The sequence below is a fragment of the Pseudopipra pipra genome, chromosome 1, assembly GCF_036250125.1.
Source record: "Pseudopipra pipra isolate bDixPip1 chromosome 1, bDixPip1.hap1, whole genome shotgun sequence".
Taxonomy (NCBI): domain Eukaryota; kingdom Metazoa; phylum Chordata; class Aves; order Passeriformes; family Pipridae; genus Pseudopipra; species Pseudopipra pipra.
In genome coordinates this window covers 45,048,962-45,072,019 of record NC_087549.1, presented here as the reverse complement: position 1 = coordinate 45,072,019, position 23,058 = coordinate 45,048,962, and the positions used below count along the sequence as shown (strand labels likewise).

Sequence of the window (23,058 nt, the reverse complement as noted above, 5' to 3'; positions counted from 1 at the left end):
CATGGCTGAAAGAGTTATTCAGGTTTGCAGGATACAGAGAACACAAAGGGAGAGATAAAACACAATAAGTCTTCTGCACTGGCTTGATGAAATGAGAGTGTGGTTTCTCCAGACTTGGGCAAGACATTCCAAACTCATGACATCAATGGATCCTTGTCTGGACTCTAGATGGAGGTTTTCCCCAGTCTCTGTTAGCCCAAGGCTTTTGTTTAAACCTAGCAGTTTTCTTTTTCTCATATTCAAATTTTGGAATCCAACAAAAGATCAGAAGAAAAAGTAGAAAGAAGCAATTAGGACAAGAGAAATTACATTGGGTTGCAAAGGCCAAAAGAATGGACTAGGGTATAATGGCAGTCAGTCAAGTTTGAACTATCTTATTTTTGGTCAATGATTCCCACCTGAATCTCTGTGAGTAACTGGCTTTGTGTTTGAGGTACGAAACTGAGAAATAGAGAGGAAAGAATAAGTTTAAACCAAATTTAATTAAAAAATAAATTTCTTAACAGAAGAAAAAAACTGATCTGTATGCAAACAACATTAAGCTGTACCTTGGAGCGAAGCACCTGAGGACTAATACCATCTCAGATATACCCTGCGACATCCTAATCACAGTTGTTTCCTCTCTGACTCAGCAAGTCCTTACATGAAGCAGAAAGTGTCCCTATCTCAATGTATCCTAAATTTTTTAATCTCTGTTATATTATAGCACATAAGAATTCTGTGAGCTCTTGCACCTCCCAGTTTTTTTCTCAAAGATATTTAGCAAAATCAACTTGCATTTGCAAGCCATCTCCAGGTACCCAACCAAATATTTACTAAAATTTAAGAAACATAGCACAAAAAGCATGAGCAAATACTGACATTTACAGGAATGACATCACAGAATAGCTGAATAATGTAGGAGCAAATTAATCTGTAGAAATTGTAAGAATTGTCTGTCATGGGTTTATTTATTCTAGAAGCAACCTTAGCTGAAAGATGGTGAAAGTCAGGTATGATTTTTTTTTTATCAGTTGACTCGTGCCCATAAGAATATAATATTGACTGTCAAAGTGTCAAGCTATTTGATTTCATGACAAATGAAGAGCAAGAGTACAGAGATAAACCAGAAAAAGAACATTTATTTGCATGTATTTGTCCTGTCCTCTAGTCAAACAGAAGAAAATGCAAATGGGCTGTAGCTTAGGTGTTGCTGGAACTATGAATTATGCAAGACAGAAGAAGATAAGCGTATTGGGAATCATGTTTTTAGCCGTGCAGTTCACACCTTCACTAGAACCTCCCAATAGAAATATTGTCCCACAATTCATCATTAACTCTTTTGTATTTCACACATCGAGACTTGTATACCAATTCCATTTTTGTGCATAATTCAAAGTTTTATTGTTCATTCTTCTTTTTCATAAAGGAGTGTCTGGGCCAACCAATCCAGGGATTATTTTGTGATGTCCTTCATGTTGCCCTCTAACGCTCTCCCATGTCCGTGTTCCCAGATATGACTCAGACAAATTGACTTTTCTGTTAGAGCTTAAGCTATGCACAAGCATAGCTGATTGGCATTTGCTTTGTAAATAGATAAGATATTGCACTTTATTTTTTGACTCAGCCTTTTATTTTCGGATAAAATTTTGGAATCACAGGGAATTTTCTGGGCAATTGTTAAGATATGGTTGACTGCAGTAGGATTCTTGTGCGCAAAATAATGTAACCCACAGGTCTGATGAAAATATTTCCAAGACAAAGATTCTGAAAAATAACTATGGTCAATGCTGTTGAGCTTGTAAAGAAAGAACTGAAAACTGGCTTGTACATCTTTACATAAAGTTTCAATAATCAATTGCTTTCATTAGACATAAGACTGAAAGAAACAATCTTAAAGCTGAAAGTCCAACAAATAATGAATATCTAAAGGTATGTGATCAGTGAAGTATAACACAGATGTAAATGAATAGGATGAAAAAAGTAGAAGGGACAAGAGGGCAGGTGATGTCTTTGGGAAGGTGCAGTGAATGTAGATGGAAATGTAATGTACTGTTAAGATTTAAGGGTAAAGTCCAATCTCCACTAAACTGATGAAAATACTGACTAACATCATCGTCAATTCCACAAAAAACTTGGAATGATTGGTGAACATAAAGAGGGAAGTTAGCAGCAGCAGCAGTTATTCCACTCAAAACAAATTAGAGGCAATTTTATTCCAATAACCTGTACTCATTTCTAGATTAGGATTCTAACTGAAATAACTATTTTTCATCACACAAAAAAAGAGGAGTAGAAAGTACATAGGCTAGTAAATGGTCTGGCAGATGGAAACTGACTGGATATTCTAGAAGGAAATAAAAATAGGATTTCTATGACTAGCATAATATAGAGGCAATAAGAAGAAAAGTACTGGTAATGCAAATCAATTGTCCAGAAAAAAAACATGCAAAATACTTATATGTTAAAATTATTTCAAATAATAATAAAAAAAAGTAAATTAAAGTAAATTAAAAATGCTCAAAGTACAAAGGCTTGTAAAGATTTACATGGGCATAAGCTGGCATGGCAATTAATATGGAAAATATATGCAGGTAAAATAAAAATTAAAAGAATGAACAGGTATTTCTGGGAATGCAGATTAACTGAAAAGGAGGAAAAAGAAACTGTTGGATTTTCTGGAGGAGAAAATGAAAAAATATTGTAACTAAGATGATGTCAAAGTATTGCAGGTGTATAAATAAATTTTAAACAACAAAAGGAACTAATACATACAGAGAAATTTTGGAACAAATGGTCTGCTAGAAATTGAATGTGTCAACTATGCTGAAAGAAGGCAGAAACCACACTGTGACTGAACACTTTCTATGAACACAAAAGCACTCTGCAAGAGAAAATGAGATAGTATGCAAACAGGAACTGTTGTTAAAGAGTAGAGAAAGACTGCATTATAAATATAATTTCAAGTCACATTCTCTGGCTCGAGTCCTGTTGGTATCAACACAAGTTTTCATACATCCTCACATGTTAAATCAAGCCTAAAATGAATATATGCCTAGAAAGCAAAAGAATAAAAGTAAAATTGGGGGTCAATTTTTTGGAAAACGGATTATTTTAGTTTTAGTTTTTAATGTAAAAAGTAGCTCTGCATGTAAGAAGTAGCCTCTGAAAAGTGAGCATTTCCAAAGCACAGTATCTGATGGTGCAAAATCACTACATTACTGCATGAATTGGAAAAGCACTGTCTCACATCCAGACTCTTGTTCTGTAGTTCTTATCTACCATGAATAGTTTAACTTACAGAAAATCCTGAATGTACACAGATTATCCACATGAGCAATTCCTGAATGCTTTCTGCACCTTCGGCCCCTTGAGAGGTGGAGAGAAGCATCAAATGCAGCATTAAATTTCAGACTTATTTGGCCTTTTTTTTTTTTCAAGCTAATGTATTTTTTCAATGAATTTAATTCTCAGGGAAGTAATCAGTTTGATGGCCTTGAAGACTTAAGTATGTGTCTAAGTACAGAAACAGTATACTGTCTGTAATTAGAACTAAGAAACTCATTCACAAATAGTGTTGAAATTGTTGAATTAGGAAAGTTCATTTGTTGGTTGCCATCATCTAAGTTTGCTGCAGAGAGTACAGACATCTGAGACAATAGAGTGAAAAATTCCATTCATTGGGGATGTTCCATACTTACATATTAATCCTATTCAAAATTGTCCAGGCACGTAATAATACTAAGAAGTTTTAGTTATCAAAATAACTAAAACGGTTAGCCTGTACCTTTTCTAAATCTTACTCCAGAATTCTATGTCATATGTACTACAGGGGGTTGGAATTACTGTAGTTTGGCAGATTCTTGGGAAATAACTTGTTTTCTGAGAAAGTTTTGTGTATGACAGTGTCTCCTTCAAAAGACTGGTTAAAGTGGTTTTTCTGACCTTCAATACATATAGAACAGTCTTTCATTTACAATACATTTTTCAGTTTTTATGAAAGTGTGATGAAGGAGAGGATTCTTTTGCATTCTAGTGGATAAGAAACCATTTTTTTCCAGTAAATTATAACCACAGATTGAATTTTAAATGCCATGTATCTATTTTTAAGAACCTGTATCTGGACCAATATCCCAGAAACTGAGCTTGCATGTTTTAATGTTAATACTTTCCAACTCATTTAAAATTAACTTCTGTTCTTGGATGCAGCAACTGTACCTAAAATCTGCTTTTCAGTTAACTACCCAGTAAATTAAGCATAACATTGAAAAACTGTAGACTTTGGCAATATTTAGACATAATAGGATGTGTATGTGGGGGCAGTTGGAGGGGGCATAGGGAAGTTGGGTGGTTCGGTGTGGCTTTTTCCTATAAATTGAAACGCGAAACTCATTTTCATAGTATCCAGTCCACCCATATTTATCTCCACTGCCCTAATGCTGCAGGAAGCCTGGAGAATTTGTGCTTTCCTGTGTGCAAAAATTTTTCCTACAGGAGATGTTGAACAAAATGCAGGAGCAGCTACTGTCACACACAGCCCAACACTGAAACTCTTTCCATATATGAAAATCTGACACAATTTGGACAATGCTCTCAGGCACATGGTGTGATTTGTGAGGTTGTTCTGCGTAGGACCAGGAGCTGGATTTTGATGATCCTTTTGGAGTCCTTTCAACCAGGATATTCCATGACTCTATGATTGACTCTATGATCTGGTCCTGTGTGTCTTCAGTGTGTCACTGATTCCAGATATTTGCTAATGTGTGTTTGTGTCTATCTGTCTTCCTTTTATCAAACAAATAGGCTTTGTTTCCCTTCCTTTCTGGTTGAATTTGTTTATTGCAAAGAGGGATAAGAAACTGAACTGAAGTTTCAACTGAATGCCACTGGAAAGCTGTTGACAAGAAATTCTGCAGACTGACATTGCTGTCTTACATTCTTGTTTTGATTTTTCTATTATCTGTGGGATATTCTGAAGGTTTCATTTCAGTCAGGTTCTGAAATATTGATGTCCATTTCCATTCTCTTTAAGAACTGTGTTTCTCCAGCTGAGCTGACACATTATTGTGACACTTCTTAAACTAAAGAAAAGGCCATTTATAATCCAAATGCAGGTGGAATAAGATGATTTCATGAGTTGCTGCTTCCTTTTGCATTCCTACATATGTACAATCAATTAAAGTTCAGATCAACTAAGTTGTTTGTTGTTTTTTTTCCCTTAGGCTTAGCATCTTTTTTTTTCTCTTTCTTTTTTTTTTTTTTTTAAGTAAAGTATCATACAATGCCCTTAGGGCATGCCCTTAGGGCACCAGCTCTAGATCTGAAGTTGCAAGCAACTGCAGACACAATTGGTGCAACTCAGCAATTCAGAAGAATGCCATAGCAGCATCAGTTGTACCCACAGTGTGCCCACCAACCCAAGAGAGAAGAAAGAGTTATTTGAGGCTCTAGTAAAGCTTGGAGTCTCTTACATATTAAATTCTAAAGTAGCTCTAACAAACCAGAGCCTTATGTGTCTAACCTATACCATTTCCTGTACCATTTTTTAGCTTACGTTATCAATCAGCCTGAGATAAAAGCTCTCATTCCTACAGGTATAAAATGATCTTTCATTTTCAGGAAGTGTCATTTTTTTTTTTGTTTCAGATTTTAAAAAAAAAATCCCAGCTATTGTCTCCAAATGCTTTCAGGGAGCTAAATATATCAAAATTAAGTGGAAAATATTCTGCTGCTTCAGAATTGGGGGGTGACTTTTACAAGTCAGATATTTACTCTTTCTGTTTTGTTCTTCTAGTGAAGGTCAAACACTTCAAATGAAGGAGCTCAAATAGCTGAGACTGAGTGAGTAACAAACTGTGCATAATTAGAATGCTCTGTTTTGAACAGCTCCTATATTTTTGACACAAGTGAATATTTATGCTATAAAACCATATTTTGTGTTGTGCAGCTCTACTGCTTGTCATACAGGTTTTCAGTATTTCACTTTACAGAATATATTTGCATTCAGAATTCATTATGCACACATCACAAACACTACACAATGGCTGAGTTTAAACAAGTCTGTTTCTGTACTTTTGGATCAGATACAACTGGCAGACTAAAGTATAATGAAAGCAGCAAACCTCAATGATAACTGAGCAGCATATTCTGAAACCTACAGACACTTCCAATTACAGGGCTTCCAAACAGTTCCTCAACTTATAAAGCCCTTTTAGGGTGCCCATGTTTTTGCAAGTTTCAATAAACAGAGCATTGCAAAAAAATGTCAATCAGAAAATAACAACAAGGAAATTTTCTTTTTCTCCTGTTTAGAGGTATTTCTTTTTAAAAATATCAAATATTAAAGGAAATTGAATGAACTCCCAACCTTTCTGCTATTTTGTCTATGAAAATCTGCCTGTCTTGAAATTAATTTTTGTCATAATAATAACAATAATAATAATAGGGGGAAAATACCTAATCTGAGTTTTCAAAAGCAATTATTGAGTAGGTTTTATTTGAACTCCTGTATGAGAGGAGCCAATACTGAGCAATCCCAAACCTTTTCAGAACTCCAAAGGAAGAAGCAAAATCACTTGATATTTTGGTGAGGGAGAAAAGAATAAAATTTTGATTTCTTACTCTAGCAGATGGCACCATTCTTCTCTGCCTGGTTCTCGCACTAAGAAATTATAATATGAACACTGCTTTTGAATGAGTTGAAATCGAAGGTCAGTACTTAAATTCACCTTGAATTAATTCATCCTGTTGTGTCAAGCCACCTCATTTTCCACATTTCCCTCCTTCCTACTCTTGTAATCAGCGGTGCTTCTTGTCACAAAGCAGAGCCACTCAAAGGAGTGGGGCTAAAAAGCAGCAACTGGGATCAAAGAAAAATAAAACCTACATTAAACGAAACAGAATTCATTAGAATTGCAAAAACAATTCTGCAGGTTTTTCAAATCTTGATCTTAAATATTTGAGGAGTTATTTGAGGAAAGCAGGTGAGCAGTCCATGTGAAAAGGTTACTTAATTGTTACCACACTGAAAATCAATATGTACTTAACTTCCTGTCTACATGTGCTTAACTACTTGTCTGCATCAAGGCCTGTACAGTGGTCAGGCAAGAAAAGTCAAACTACTTAACTGATCATATTTAATAAGCAGTTTCTTTTTCCTAATGGCTACTTTGGCTGCAACACACAAGGATAAATATTAAAAAATAAGTACTTTTCAATAATAAGGGGTTTTTTAATGGACACCTTTTGTTCTGATTTGCAAAATTTAATCTGAAAAGAAATGGGACATTTGACTGATGACATTTTTCTTCTTCATTAACAGACTTTACGAAGTTGGTATTGGAGCTATGAACCCAGTTACTGAGCTGTGCATGCCTGACAGTCTCAGTTTGTAATCTTCCCCAGAAACCCATAAAGATAAATAATTAAATAAAAAGATGAACCTGATGAGTTTCTTTAACGCAGCAGATACTGTTATGCTACTATAACTGAATGTCCTGTACACGGCATAGCTCACTGTGGAGGGGAAAACATAGCATTGAAAATGGCATAGTTAGTCCAGCCTTTAAAATATCACACTCTCTATCAAGTCCAAATTGAGATTTTCATTTCATTTTGGTTAGCAGTCTGTTTTGAGGACTAGATCCTCAGAGGAGAAGCTTTTGTTCACCGTGGTAGCAGACATCAAACACACATGTATGGTTCAGAAATGCCATTTCATGGTCACTTTGCTGGGAAAATAAAAAAAAAAAAAAAAACCACACATAAATAATCATCCCAGATGACACTACTTTTCCCAGTCTCTACTACTCCCAGAGAATCACACCCAAGTCAATAAAACCTATGGAGTGCTAATGGAAATGGGCAATTAAAGTACTTTTCCTTCCTTTAGAATTTAGTGCACTAAGCAAACAGATAGCATAAAGAAATTTGGCATCTGTCTTCTGCCTCTCTTCCTCTTTGAGAGCAAGTGCAAGAAAGCTTTTAATGAGAACAGTGACAAAGGAACATTCTTCCTACACCACTGTAGAAAATGTACTTAATAAAATTATTACATTTAAAAATATTCTTAAGAAACATTATTGTTACACTCTTTTTTTGCAAAAAAGAACATAAAGAAAAAAGAACATATATATTTCAGTCAAGTAAAACATTTCTGGCTACTTAAATGAGGAGATTTATATAATTTAATTGTGAATGACAGTTAAAAGCATCCATAACTGGGTTTTCATCCTGTAAATTACACTTACCTACCTGGCTTGACAAACAGGATATAAATAATGCATTTTTACTTTATTTGCATATTGGCTTGCTATGAAACTAGTGACTGTGATTCACAAATAAATCTTGTGTCTGTTTGTGGAGGGGACTTATGCATAATGTGCTATGTGCAACATTTTGATTGTAATGGTCATTAACATTCGAGATTGTGGAATAACCCCAGTATCTTTCTTTATGTACCAATAGATGTATATATCTCAGAACATGTACTGAAGCTATTTTCAAGATCTGTATGAAGTGGCATTCCTGGAGGGATCTTACTAATAGCTGGAAAACTGCCAGTTTATTCCAGTGATTTCCATTGGAAAACAGTGATGAGCAAGAAAATTAGAAACATATTCAAATTTAATTCTAATGCCCTATATGTAGAGAGTCACTGTTATTTTATTCATTCAAGTACAGTTAAAAAGTGCAGAGAGAAAGACTGAATATAATCACATGTATAAAATCACAGGATTTATGAATTGTTCTTGAAGATTTTAGGGTTTTTTCACAATTGAAAAAAAAGTGATACATGAGAATTATTTTTCTTCACAAAAACTGCATACAAACCAGCTTTTTTAAAATTATACCATTTACAGGCAAATACTGAAAAAATGGTATTGAAAGAGCTTTATCAGAGATACATAAGAACTAAGCCACACATGGAACTTATGTTTTTGCATTACTACTGTTTCTGACCATAGTGGAAAAGGACAATTAACAAAGGTCCCACTGATGAGCTTCCATTATTGGACTTCTTGCAGAATATCATTTCACAATCATACCCATGGAAGTGACAAAAAAACATCCCAGGAGCCTCTGGATCCCTTGAATTTGAGACTGACTTTTCAGAGGAATTACTGGTTTTGATAATGTGGAATAGTGTTTTTTTACTGAATCCTGAGAAGCTCTGGTAAGATGAAAGATACACAGAGAGACAAGAAGTGATTCCAACTGGGAGATTTGAAAGAGCCTTACCTTTGTGTACTGATGAGGCTCGGACTTTCGGTATAAGATATAAAATGGTACTTTCCCACCTATTGATTATAAAATGGAGTATATTTGAAGAACCTGAAAAAATGTGGGCTTGGTTTTGTTTGTTTGTTTGTTCGTTTTTTCTACAGTTGATGAACCAAAAGCTTTGCTGTTTTGGTTTTACTGATTTCAATATTCAATAATTTATTTTTTTTTCTATGGTGAAAGTGATAGCAGTTACTTACATTTCTCTGAACTTGCCTGGAGATGAGAAACAGTTTATTTTTAGTAGACTACATATTTGACAGAAACCACTGCGGTAAGGGAGATTCTACTCAGATAGAATTCTGCGCCTTGGAGCACTGGAGGCAAAGGACTGCATTGCTTTAGCTCCCCCCACCCTTTACTCACAGCCTAGAGAGAGCAGCAACCAGTCCTGTGTTTAGACTTGAACAAAATACACTGTGTATCTTGTTCCTGCAGAAGGATAAAAACTTCTACAGCTTCCAAAGCTTTCCTTGGGTCAATGTTAGGATTTATTTCGTAGCTGACAGAAAGCCTGTATTGTTCTCATGAGAAGGACAGTGTGTGAGTTTTGTTCTGTAGATTTCAAAAGCCTTCCTTTTTAAAAAGTCGGTGTTGTTTTTTATGATTTAGGAGGAGGCACAGCAATTTGTAATAATTCTTGAATGCCACCAGAAGTCCACAGCAGTGACATTTCTGCTGTGACATTGCACTTAGCTAAAAATTTAAAATGTTTAATTATATGGACTCTAACAGAGGATAGTTTACAGTTTAAACATTGGAATCGCTAAATCAAGGTTGTCCTTTTTTAATATTAAAAATTGACAACAGGGAATAGGTTATTATTAAATGTGTTTAGCAGTCTTAAAAATTGTTAATAACCTGTTTTCAGCACTTTCTAGAAAGTGTGGTATGATTCTTTATTATTCTTAGGCAATATGAGGCATTTTTGGCTACAACTACGCTGAAATGCTCATTCTGATAAGGCACCCGGAGGTACTGTTACTGTATTTTCAATACACTTTTGTATCCAAGCCACCTTGGCTAAAGGGGTTCATGAAACTCCCAGGCCAAACAGAAAGATTTACTGAGGAGAGGTCAGACTTTCTTGATGGATTAAATATCCATACCAATTCAGCAGGCTCCTCTTTGTTTCTGTCCCATATATGCATATGCTGAAATCATATCAGATTTATTTTTTATGTTTATGAATGCATAATCTGAGCCAGTTCATCTTATTTTTTGTTTTATAAATTAATTTACTTTATAAAATTTTAAATCAAATTAGTAGGGTTCAGGCAGTCTATTCATGAAAGAATCTGGCCATTCCCATAAGAGTGCCTGCAAAATTTCTTCCTTATTGTAGAAGATACAATATAGGCTACTGAATTGCTTATGTCATATTCAAAAAGGATGATCTTAATCAAAAGGTTGGAATTTTCCTCTCAGATCTGCAAGGCAGATCTTCACTCCAATATTATTCTTTCCCCGTATGTACGGAACTTCAAAGGACTATGTTTGTAAAAAGAGAAGAATATCTTAATCAAGATCAGCCATGCACATCTTGAGAACAGAGTTTGCATCCAAATGAGGACTGACTGAAAAGTGAAATGTTCATTACTATGACCAGAATTGTGTGCAAAACTGAGAAAGTAATTTATGCTGTCAAGTTCAAAAAGGAAATGGACAAAGCATTTCAGAGTACATGAAAGGGAGCTCTCTCTCCTGTTGGCATAGGAGAGGACTCAGTAGTCAACTCAAATACCTGTGAGCTAAACTATGCCTGTAAGCACAGCCCTGAGCAAGGAGTAGTGCGTATGATGAACCACCCTGAGAGATACATGCCTCCAGGTACAAGTCTCTGAGATCTACTTGCCTCCTTGTTGCTAGTCTACAAAGGAGGAAAGTCAACACCAGTCTGCACTGTTTGGCAGACATGTTGGAAGACAGTAAAGCTGATGAAATAAAAAATCTCTCAGTCCTCTCCTTCAGCTCTATGCTCCTTTCCTGAATGCAAATATGTCCCTTTTTTTTGTTTCTTCCAGGAAGAAAAACCACACTGCATCTGCCTTTCATAGGCATCTATCACGGAGAATTGTTTAATTGGGAATGCAAACCGCAGTAGACATGTGGATATTTTTAACCACAATGCCTCAGAAAGATCCTGTTACTGTTGCAGAAGTTATGGGAGAAATCTGACCAAATTAATTCAGGTATGTTCCAGATTAGTCACGGAGGCAGAGTCACTGAGGCCATCTAACCATCTATGGCAGGAGCAGCATACGGGCACAGCCTGCTGTCTTCCCTCAGAGACCGTTTAAGGAAGCAGGCCAGGAATGCAACTTATGCTTCTGGAAGGGTAGAGAGGATTCATTAAAACCTGATAGTTTGTTTCTAAATAGACAGTTTAATATATTCAAAATGAAAAAGACATGCAATTAGTGTGCAATTTGGTATCTAACAACATAGCTATAAGCATGAAGATGTATTTCAGCACTAAGATAGTCAGATCACATTCAGATCAAAAAAAAATTTAAAAAACGAAGAAAATAAGCCTTGTTCTTCAAAGTATTAAAGTATTTATGTCCCTTAGCTCTGTGTTCAGTTGCATTCAGTTCAACAGGTAGGTCCACACCAAGAGACCATCTGCTATGCAAAATGTAATCAATCTCTTTTTTAAAAGGATAACAAAAAATCTCCTGTTCTATACTGGCATTCATAACATAAACAAGGGCATTCTGTGTCCTTTCTGCTCAGCCATGAGGAAGAAGAAGGAATTATCCCTTCCTAAAATAATTTGCCCGGTAAAGGCAAAAGGCACGTGAGAACACCTCACTGATGTCCAGAGACTTTTGGAAGACAGAGGTCTCTCTTCAGAGCCAAGAAGCAGTGAGGTGTCACCCTTGGTGCCATGGCTGTGAGTGAAGAGAGGACATACATACGGTGCAAATTTTGGTTACATAAAGCTTTTGTGACAACCCATACCCAATGATGAAATAGAAAGTGATATCTAAAGGTAAAAACCATAAAAGAAAAACACTCAGAGGAAGCAGCTGTTCTCCCACTGCTGCTTCATCCTTATTCTGCCAGTCATAAACCTTTCTTCCTGTTTTATTTCAGAAATGCATTTGTTTTACGTTAACCTCACCAAATTATCTGTCTGATAACTAAACAAGAGATTAAGCAAAAAAACCACAAGCATCTGTATGAGTTCAGAATTCAAAATACAACTTCTTTTTTTAATCAATTTTTCACTTCACAAAAGTTTAAAATTTGAAAATATAGCAAGCCCACTTCAAGACTCATTAAACGCAATGTACGTAGCCTGACCAGGCAGCATTTTTCCAGACCTTTTTTTTAATGTTACTCTTTTATTTTATGTTTTATTTCAAACTTCTAGGGCAATAAATGACTTCAAAGTCATTTAATTGAGCATCATACTCTTACAGAAGATGTTTACATATAAAATGGAACCTTCTCTCAAGGGCAGTTTTGAACTGGTGCATTCTGGCCCCTTTGGCTGCCCACTGGCTCAGGGAAGGCCAGACTTGTAAGCCTTTGTGTTTCTGTGGTGTAAGTCCCTTCTTATTTTGTACTCAGTTTTTCTGTTACACTCTCGTTCTGAAAACAGTCAAATAAGTATAATAACATTTACCTTATCTACAGTTTCTAGTTAAACTCTGGAGTTACTAAGGCTAGATGTTATGCAGTAGTGGATACAGATCAAATACCACAGTTTTACTTTTAATCCAAGAGGATCAATATGAAGGTCTCTTCTCTTTCTCTCTCTAGAAGAGAGAAAACTATTAAAGGGTGGGGAGAAGAGCAGTTGTTTCTTTCGTAATAATGAGTATCCTGCTTTGTACTCAAATGCATCTACTCTGCAGATGAAGACCAATGAAATCCATGAGAAACTTTCAATAAATAATTGTTCTAGGCTATCTGCTGCAGTTTATATAATGAATATTAGTACTGTAGTCAATGGATGTACAAAACACATGCAAAACAAGGGCAAGTTTTTGACTTTGGCCCCATCAAAGAGAGTAGATTTTTATTATGGTTAAAGAATCACAGAATCATTTAGGTTGGAAAAGACCTTTAAGGTCATAAAGTCCAACTGTTATGTATTTAAAATTAATAAGAATAGCTTTAAAGTTTTACAGAGGGAGAGAAGTGCTCAAGGAAAAAGATTTGCTTCTGCCTTACAGTGTCACAGTGATTAGTTACTAAATATTCATGGAAGATTCAGTTCTGTACTGCACTGTTAATATTCTTGTGTGAAGGAGATGTGACTTGAGGAAGCATCACTCTTCAAGCCATCAACTTTCTTTGGCCTTTCTGTTGTGACTGTGAAACATAGTGATAATATTTCTATTTGTGATAACAGCAGCTCAACTCTGGGGCAAGTCACCAGGTCACATTATGCATCTGACAGGTTCTTTTGTACTGCTCTGTTGAGAAGTCAAAGAAGTCAGATAGTTTGTAACTCAGTTCTGAATTCATTTTCTAGGGGAAACAAGCAGTTCCTTTTCAGTCTGGGCCCTGGGAATGGTAAAAGTAACTTAAAGAGTTTATGGGCATTGTGAACCACAATGGATGTGTCTTCTTTCTGTCCCCCTCATCACATTCAGTTGTGCTGAGGACAAGTGGACTGCAGGGAAGAATAACATAAAATTTATCCTGTCTTTCAGCTGCTCCCACAGAGTGTGAAGGAAATACTTGTTCTTACCACAGCAGTATAATCTGTATGTTACCATTTTCACCGGTAATATGGGAGATTGAATTTCCCCTCCTTTTTTTTTTTCCTCATGGGAATTGTGGATTCAACATTATATCATGGGTGACAGGGAATATGGATGCACATTAACATATCCATCACATCCATCCATGTACATCCATTGCATATATTCCCATTTTTGTAACTCTTTAAATGTCACTGGAGTAGAGTCAAGAGCTCAGACACTCACTTTACTAGAAGCTTTTTTCTATAAATTTAGCTGTACAGACTCCCTTCCAACTCAGAGCATGTCTTCCTATTGGGGAACTGGGCTACCATTTCCCTGTATATTTCAATGAAATTTGGGTCAAAAACATCTTCTCATGACCCAATTTCTGTCGAAATAAAACCTGGATGTGTGGGCAGCAAAGGACTTGTGGTCTGCTCTAATACCTCTGGACAGAGAGATCAAACTTCAGTGGCCACCATGAAGAACAAATATTACACATTTAGAAAAAGATTTGATATAACTAGTAAGTATATAACGAAACAGACCCTGTGTAATGAGAAAGATTGAGGTTTCCATGCTAGTTTCCATGTTGAAATGCTTAGTGGCTACATTATTTCTCCTTAAGCTTTTCTTATCTCACACTTTTTTGGCCTACTTAAAAGAAGGGACACAGGTTCTTTCTATTCCTATTGGTGATCTCCAAGCACTTCTTAAAGGATGGCCCTCACTTGCCATGTGTATCTAGTTCATTATTCATTGATTTTTCTTTTCATTTGAAAATGAAACATTTCATACAGAATGAAATTGCAGTTTGACATAACACAGTATAGTGGTTTTTGTTGGTTTTGTTTTGTTTGGTTTTTTTCGCCAGTACAGCAAAATTAGAAAATAAAGTTCAAACTGAACAGATAATACAGTTCATTCCAGCAACGAAACTGGAAAAAAAAATCAATTACCCATTTAGCTTTTTTAGGAGCTGTTTTTAAGTAGAAGGCTCAGACTTCTACTGGATGTAGACATGAGTCGAGGAGAAAAATAAAACCATCCTTTTCACCCTTTTCTTTTTGTTGCCAGAAGACTATCAAGCAACAAATTCCAAGGCCATATATTTTCTTTCAGTTTTAGAACTTTTGGAAAAGATCACAGACAGTGACGGATGACATTTTGTTACGTATATCATAAGCTGCTTGCTTCAAGCACCAAGAACTAGGTAAGCTTGTAGAAAATGCTACAAAACAATGAACAATTTTGAGCAAGTCCACTAAAACAATATATAGTTTCATGTGATATCCTGTAAAAGATACAATGTGGAGGTAAAAATGGTATTGGGCTGAACGAATAAATATTGTGTCCCAAAAGACAACAGAAACTTGATGTCAGATAACAAAAAAAAAAATAAAAATCAGGTGTGCCTCTATTGAAAACAAATAAACAAACAAAAAAAACAAAACAAAAGAAAAAAATCGTTGTATAATAATTTTAATCCTTTGTCTTCCAAAAGAATAAATCCTTAGTTCAGAACCCAGAAACTAGAATTCACCATGAAAAACTGACATGAAAAAAAGAAAGTGTAATTCATATTCAGGGCAGCTATAATTGTAGAAGTAGTAAGAAGCACATTCATGTTCACAGGAGCAAAGAACTTGCAGGAAAAGTTGATGGCTAGTGTCAGAAATTATTTTGTTCAGTTCCTATTTCAATGGGAAATGTTCTAATAAATATATTTAATAGGAATATACCATTCCAGAAGAAATATCTATTTCTCTGGATTAAACCCAGGGGGTTTTATTTTTCTGAATACTCTCTGTGTCATACTCCTGTTGAGAGAATGACAGAGTTATTCACTGAAGCTGTTCAATTAATGAATATATATTAAAGAAAATTGTAATTTGAGGAAGAGGTGAAATTCGCTGAATAAATGATTTGCTATGAATTATTCATTTACATCTAGTAAATATGTAATTTGCTCTATTTTTTAGTAAACACTAAAGCATTTGGTTTTCAAAAGACATTAAGTAATCAGTCAACATATCTACTGCTGTCATTTTTCAGTTGAGCACTAGGAAGAGGTCTATGGGCTGAATTCAGAGCTCTTTCCCTTCAAAGAAGGTTTATATTTGTTATGTCAAAGTCACTGGAGTGTCCCTGAATTTGTACCTTGTAAATGAAACTAAAATCTTACCTTTTCTCTAATCATTTTAGTTACTTTAGATAATTAAACAATGTTTTCACTTTGTTGTAAGCACTCCTCCAGCTTATACAATTTGCATATTTTAAAAGGTTTTTCTTATTTGCTTCTTTATTATAATATTAAAATGTCAGAAAATAAGAAGAGTCAATGTAAAAATGGAAAATGAAATCGTTGGTACAGTTGTCCACTTCAAAAGTTTGCTGGTTGCTTTCATCAGTGCTGCAAAAGTTTATCAAGATTGTATGGAAATCCCCAAATTACCAAAGTTTTATCCAATTATAAAGACAACTAAACCAAGGAATTCTATGTCTTTGAAAGCCAAACAAGCCACACTGACAACTTACAACAGGTCTAAGAAGATTCCTCATTGAATCTTCACTGCAAAGAGCATAAGAGCTTCTGGTAAAAAGCACCTCATCTTAAGAACTTCAATGCTTACATCACAGAATGTAGAGCCAGCCAAATATGCTGTATCTATAAAGATAGAAGGACCTATCTGAAAAGACACAGTAGTCTGGAAAATTTCCATGCTCAGAACTTTGGTGAAACAAAAGAAGACTTCCACAGGTGAGGCTTTGTGAAATAGGCCTATAATTTCATTTAATCTTGTGTATAAAAATATGTCAGCAGGAAAACTTAATTTCTCTGGTGACATTTCTTGTTCAGTTATGCATTAATTACCATTATAAATTCTTACCTTGTAGCTATTAGATCTGCTCAACATTATAATGCCCTGTACTTACCACATTTTTTTGTCCTTTCTCTACCAGTTTCATCTATTAGCTGGTTTATCCTGGGACGTTCTTGAAGGGAAATGGGAAATCTGCCAACAGCTTGATTTCCTGGTGGAACATGGTGAAATTGAAATTACGTGTTTTGCTAAGTGGCAACAATATTTTCACTTTAAAACAACAGAATGTAATTTGTTCATTTCTTAAAACTGCATAAGCAAACTTTTACTTTTTACATGCACCATGTCACTTCAGTTCACTGAGAAGCAAAACAGTGGCATGGTATTAACTGTAGAAATATGTCATATGCATTAGTCTATTCTGAAAACAAGGTGCTTATACGACCTCTTGGCACCAGATAACTAATTAGCTTTGCCTGTTTGGAATTACTGTCTCCAACTACAGTACTTATCTTGACTAATTACATGTTTTCTCTTTTCTATGCCAGAATCAATTGTGTAAGTGGAGGGCTTTCATAATGATGCTCCATACTGTCAAGGAACAGATTGATTCCAAGAAATCTAGAGAATGAATTTTTTGAAACTTAAAGCAATACAGTGACTTCAAATATAGCACATAGCAGATGTTAAACTGGGTCATCATGTGCAAAATACATCAGATATTTAACTGCAGCTATTCCTTTGCCTGATTCTCTGCTTTCCAAACTTATCTGGAGAACCACTTTCCATAGCCCCTTTCAAGAGTGTGCCCCACAGAGCAATTTTCCCATTCATCTCTGACTCTAGTCTACACTTCATCTCAAAAAGTCCATCAGGACTTCTTCCCTCTGCCTTTTCTTGTATAACAAATCTCATGTCATTAACACTATCCAATGCTTCCTAAGTTGTTTCTCTCAAAGTATGGGTGAGATGTAAAAGCATTTGGAAATGGATGGTCCACTGTTGTTGCTGAGCTAGAAACCAGCACTGAGGCTTCCTGTCCTTGGTGCTGCAGAGCATCAAAAAGGGATCAGAGAGATCATCTGCCACTAGAAGCGTTCATTGTTGCCCCTTCACTTCTTTGGTAGCATCCACTCTATGAATTAAACAGTGGAATCTTCTGATACAGGCAAAACAGACAGCAGAACAGTGATTTTTCCAGCATACTGCTGTCCTGTAAAATGGTCTGATTTTTGTACATCTAAGATCAGCTTTGTACAGTGCTAACAACTGCATCATTCCAGATTTGGGTGTTGCAACATACAAGAATAAATGGCAGTTAAATATAAAAATAAATGTTAAATGTTAAATGTAAAAATAAAACTCACTTTAAAAGCATCTTTTTACTGCTATGATGGAATATGATTAAATTTTTTATATTCTGCCCCCCCATTAAACTGTGATTAACTTTTAACAGAATTAGACATGCTCAGTCTGTCCCCCAGACTAGACCCCTTCTCTATATTTGCTCTGTCAATTAAGTATATTTTGCTTAGTTCCTGAACTCAGATATGTAATTTTTCCTGTATATTAAGTCCAATTTAAATGCATTGTGAATGATACATAGAAAATGTGACTTATCTTTGATAAGTCAAGCTAAAGAAGTTCTTTATCCACCCTATTAGATTTCACGGCAACCTTCGACATTTGTTTCAGATAAACATTTTTCTACCAGAACTTGCTTTCACTTCTGACATTTTATCCAGCATTTCCTTTTTAAAACTCATGATCGGTGACCCAGAAGTTGTTCAGATACACAGTAATCAAGTAAGGGGTGGCCTTACTTTCAGCAGATCTTCTGTCTTTACCCTTTAGTCTAACTACAAAGCTGAATCATCTTCAAAGATGCGTTTAGAAATATTTCAGTGGGGTACTCTTTGGAAAGTTTTACCTGTTTGGCCCCCATCCCTTTTACACAGGATTGCAGATATTCTGAGTCACCACTATTCATAGTTATGTCCTGTTGAAAGAGACTAATATTCTAATTACTTTCTGACATCCATTTCAGTACTTATGTTCATACCTAGTACAGAGATACAGATAACAAAATTTAAAGTACAAGTCTATAACTGTTAGCAATACCTCCAACTGAAATATGCTAAAATATTAATACTTTATGTGAATAAAAATGTACTTCTTTTTACAGAGTAACTCTTACATCATAAGTGAGGGGATATCCAACAAATATATTAGCATTCCATGCAGAGAGTGCTCAGTATTGAAAAGGCACCTAAGTATAAGAACACGGGGATTTTTTGAGGATGTGGAAACTAAATAGACATAATAAAAAAACCCCTGTTTCTGAAAAATGTTTTACAAGTGAAGTACATGTTTCTACTGAATATAATTATGTTACTAAATTCTAATTTGTTTTATTGATATTTAAAGAAAAATTTTAATAAAGAATAATTTTGAGGTCTTCAGATGCTAAGTGATATTAATTTAAAGGGGACATACCCCTAAGAAAGAATAATGCCCAAAAGGTTATTTATTCTTATAAAAGATATGAAGAAAACATTTGAATATTTCTTCACAGGAGAACTGTTTATGACTTTTTAAAAATAAATATAAACTTTGTCTGCCATGGGACTGAAGTTCAATATTATGTCATAACTTAGGCCTGACCAGGAAAGGATTTACTCTGTCAGCAATATGTAAGTCAATTATATTTTTAAGATTATGATCTCAGTGTATTAAGAATGATTACATCAACATCTATAACATCAGTGATTTTTATATTTAGGAGAGGTGCAGAAAGAGAGATAAGAGAGCATCAACAGAAATGGAAGTAGCCATGTTGCAATGACTGAAAGTTACTTGTAATTTCTGTAAAATGTCAATGTTCCCACATTCATGAACTCCATTTCTCTAAAATCCACAGTGAGATAGGCTCACATTTCACTTTCCTTTATTTATTTTGTTTTTCCTAACTGAAATCCAAATGAGCACAAGTTAAGATGAAACATGCAACTTAATCAGTTTTCTTTATAGCATGAACTAATTAATGGGGATGATCACGTTTTCTTAAAATATAATAAGCAAGGAGTGCTTAAGTCCAGAATTATTCAGAGGAAGAAATGATAGCTTTTGCTGCTATTGATTTATAGCTGCCATCAGTGAAGACAAAAGATATCCTTGGACAGTACTATTGCAGATAAATTTAAACCTGACTACAAAATAAGACATTACAAAGCTCATGTATTACATAGCACCTACATAATACCTTTCAGTGTAACCAAGAATTTGTTGCCCACATCTAAAACAGTCCTGACTTTTTCTTCTGTTTATGAAGTGAGATTAGGTCAAGAACACTGAAGAATTTTTAGTTTATTTTAGGAATATTAAACTGGAGCTGAACTTTCATTACTTTTTATATGATATGTAGTTCAGTATAATGAACAGAATTTGAGAGTGAAATCAGTGGTATTCATTGTGTTTATATGTGTAAATAAAATAAACTATCTAAACTAAACCAAATTTGTTTATACTACCCCAGCATCAAAAAAACAACAAAAGATGCCCTGGTTTCAGGCAGTTGAATCCCATACCATTTGCATAAATGAGAGAAAAAGAGGTCAGTACAGCTGTCTTCACTTGGATCTCTAGTATGATTTCAGATGCTCAGGAGCACCCAACCTGGCCTCTGGACAAGGTATTGGGTTTCAGACATGACGTAGCTAATATGGCCAGTGGAGTCTGTGGCTGCTAAAGAACTGCTCAGCTCAAAGAAGACACCACTATGTGGCCGGTTGAATAACTCTTAAGGTCTCCCTAGTTTACTGACCAAAGACTTGTCATTTGCGTGCACTTAGGCATCCAATACTACTTGATATGCTTTAGGGTATAAGCCTGCCTCAGTCTGGCAGGCATGATGGCACATTCAACTCATTACTCTCTGGAATGGGAGCTGGAGATGGGTCATAAGTACATCTAGTGCATCTCAGATGGTGTGCGTGCCTGTGCGTAAATAATTTAATCAAGAAGAAAAAATATTGAACTGTAACTACCCAAGAAATCTAATAAGACAATAAAACCATATTTCTCACAATTCTGTGTCCATGATTTCTTTTTTACTCACTCTTTCTATCCAACAACATATGAATATTTGGCTTGGTATGTACGTCATGCTGCTATAAAACATTTTGATGCTCAAGTTCCTTTGAATAACTAAACTTAATCTGTCTTTCTTTGGCAACAAAATGGGAGGACAAGAACTTATAAGTATGAAGTGATGTGATAATGTTGCAGCCACCTCTTATTGTTTCTGAGTCATCAGAATAGCTCTGAGACATTTTCCTTTATCTTTTGCTGAACAGCTTGAGTACTACATTTTAAGTACACAAAAGAAAACTATAAGCATTGGACAGCAAAGGAGAACCTGATCTTGCATTAATGAGACTTCAGTTATTGGTTACCAAATTAACCTTGAGGAGAAGCAATAAGGGCAAGGCCAGAGAGATACCAAGGAGCTAACTGCATGCTTTTAGTGCAGAGAATCAACAAAAAACCCCAAGACTTTTTATTACATCTGACCTACCCATCTTTTTATGACTTACAGCACAGAGAGAAATGCAACAACCTATAAAGGCAGTAGCAACTGTCATGTAAGAATAAAGTTTTTGGGAAGTGATGTTATAGGTTCACTTAGGATGAGAAAATACAGACAATCCAAAGTCTGTGTCAAAGTTTTGGACATTTTAGGGTTGTACCTTTGCAGTTTGTAATTCCATTATGACTCAAGGCACTTTTTTCTTGCGCTTTAAAGCCACTTTAAAACTAAATTTGCTTTAGTACACTAAAGCTAGCTTAGAAATTCAGTATCTAATCACAGGCAATTATGTTCATATTTCTACACTCAAGCAAGTGACTCCCTTTATGAGTTCAGAACCTTGTCATAAAGTCTAACATTTGAAATATAAAAAGCAGTTTATTTGATTGGCATAAATTAGTCCAGTCCATCAGCCACTTTAGGAGAATTTGCTTGTCTGACCTCATGTATCTTACAGATAGAGATTCTTGGCTTTCACAGAAGCTGACTCCAGAGGGGGAAAAAAAAAAAAAAAAAGATAATGCAAGTATTCTAAAAATACCTGAGAGTCCCCTGCTTATATTGTAGGAAGATGTTGTCAGGATACTACCATATCCACGATTCTATCTTTGCAAGGTGTCATTGATCAACTGGAAGAACAGAAACTTAATAGAGGTAACTTACCATTGTGAGAATCCAAGAATTTTGAAACTGAAAAATCATTTGACATGCTGAAAATTCAGATATGCCTTCATACCTACAAGCAGGGAAGAACTGGTCAGGAGAGTGAAAGTTGATATCACCCTTGGTTACCAGTGTTAATGAGATAGTGGAGTTAAGAAGGGAGTAAAAAGCATGATATCGACTATGGATTTCAGGAGAGTAGTCCGTGCAAGGATCTGCTGTGAAGAATCTAACAGAGAACAAACCTGCAGAGAATCATAGAATCACGGAATGGAAGATGTCTCTAAAACTATCTAATTCCAACCCCCATGTCATGGGCAGACACAATTCCAGTGATAAGGAATCCACAAGTTTTCTGGGTAACCTGATACAGGGGACTGCCCCAGTGCAAGACCTTGTTCTATTTGGCCTTATTGGATGTCTTGAAGTTCACATGGGCTCACTCCTCAGGCGTGTCATGGTCCCTCTGGATGTCATCCCTTCCCTCAAGCAAATCAACTGCACCACTCAGCTTGGTAGACTTGAACCTGATCATCTTTTCTGATGGGAGGGGCTCAGTGGGCTGTGACCAGCAAATCAGAGTCTCGATGGAAACTAGTCAGTAATGACGTGTTCCAGGTTCAATGGTGGGTCCAAAACTGTTAAGAATTTCCATTAACAAATTGGACAAGGGTTCAGAGGTCATCCTCAGCAAATTTGCAGATGATACAAAAATTTGGTGAATGGCTGATGGGCCAAATGGATGTGCTGCCTTTCAGAGGAACGCTGGTAGTCTGGAGAAGTGATCAAATTGGAACCTCCTGAGGTTCAACAAACCCCATGTGTCAGTAGAGGCTCCATCCAGTTTTCTCAGTTGCACCTGTGGGTCCCATGGACTGTTGAACTTTGCATTTTCTTCACTATTTTATTCTTCCAACACCTGGTATAGTGAAAAGTGTCACTGCTCATGGCAGGGCAGTTGGAACTAGATGACCTTTAAGGTTCTTTCTGATCCAAATCATTCCATAATTTATGGTTT

General features: G+C 35.6%; 1 long non-coding RNA gene across 2 annotated transcripts; it reads right to left on the bottom strand.

Annotated features, from left to right (window-relative positions):
- Positions 1-8,516: 8,516 nt before the first annotated feature.
- LOC135414130 (uncharacterized) lies at positions 8,517-22,115 on the bottom strand. 2 transcript variants are annotated; one of them, XR_010430593.1, is made up of 4 exons: positions 22,041-22,115; positions 18,720-18,801; positions 16,902-17,000; positions 8,517-9,312 (listed from the first exon to the last, which is right to left on the bottom strand). It is a non-coding gene; the product is annotated as an uncharacterized LOC135414130 (long non-coding RNA). The 2 variants fall into 2 exon arrangements; XR_010430594.1 differs by having other exon boundaries at positions 18,720-18,788.
- Between the last annotated feature and the right edge of the window lie 943 nt (positions 22,116-23,058).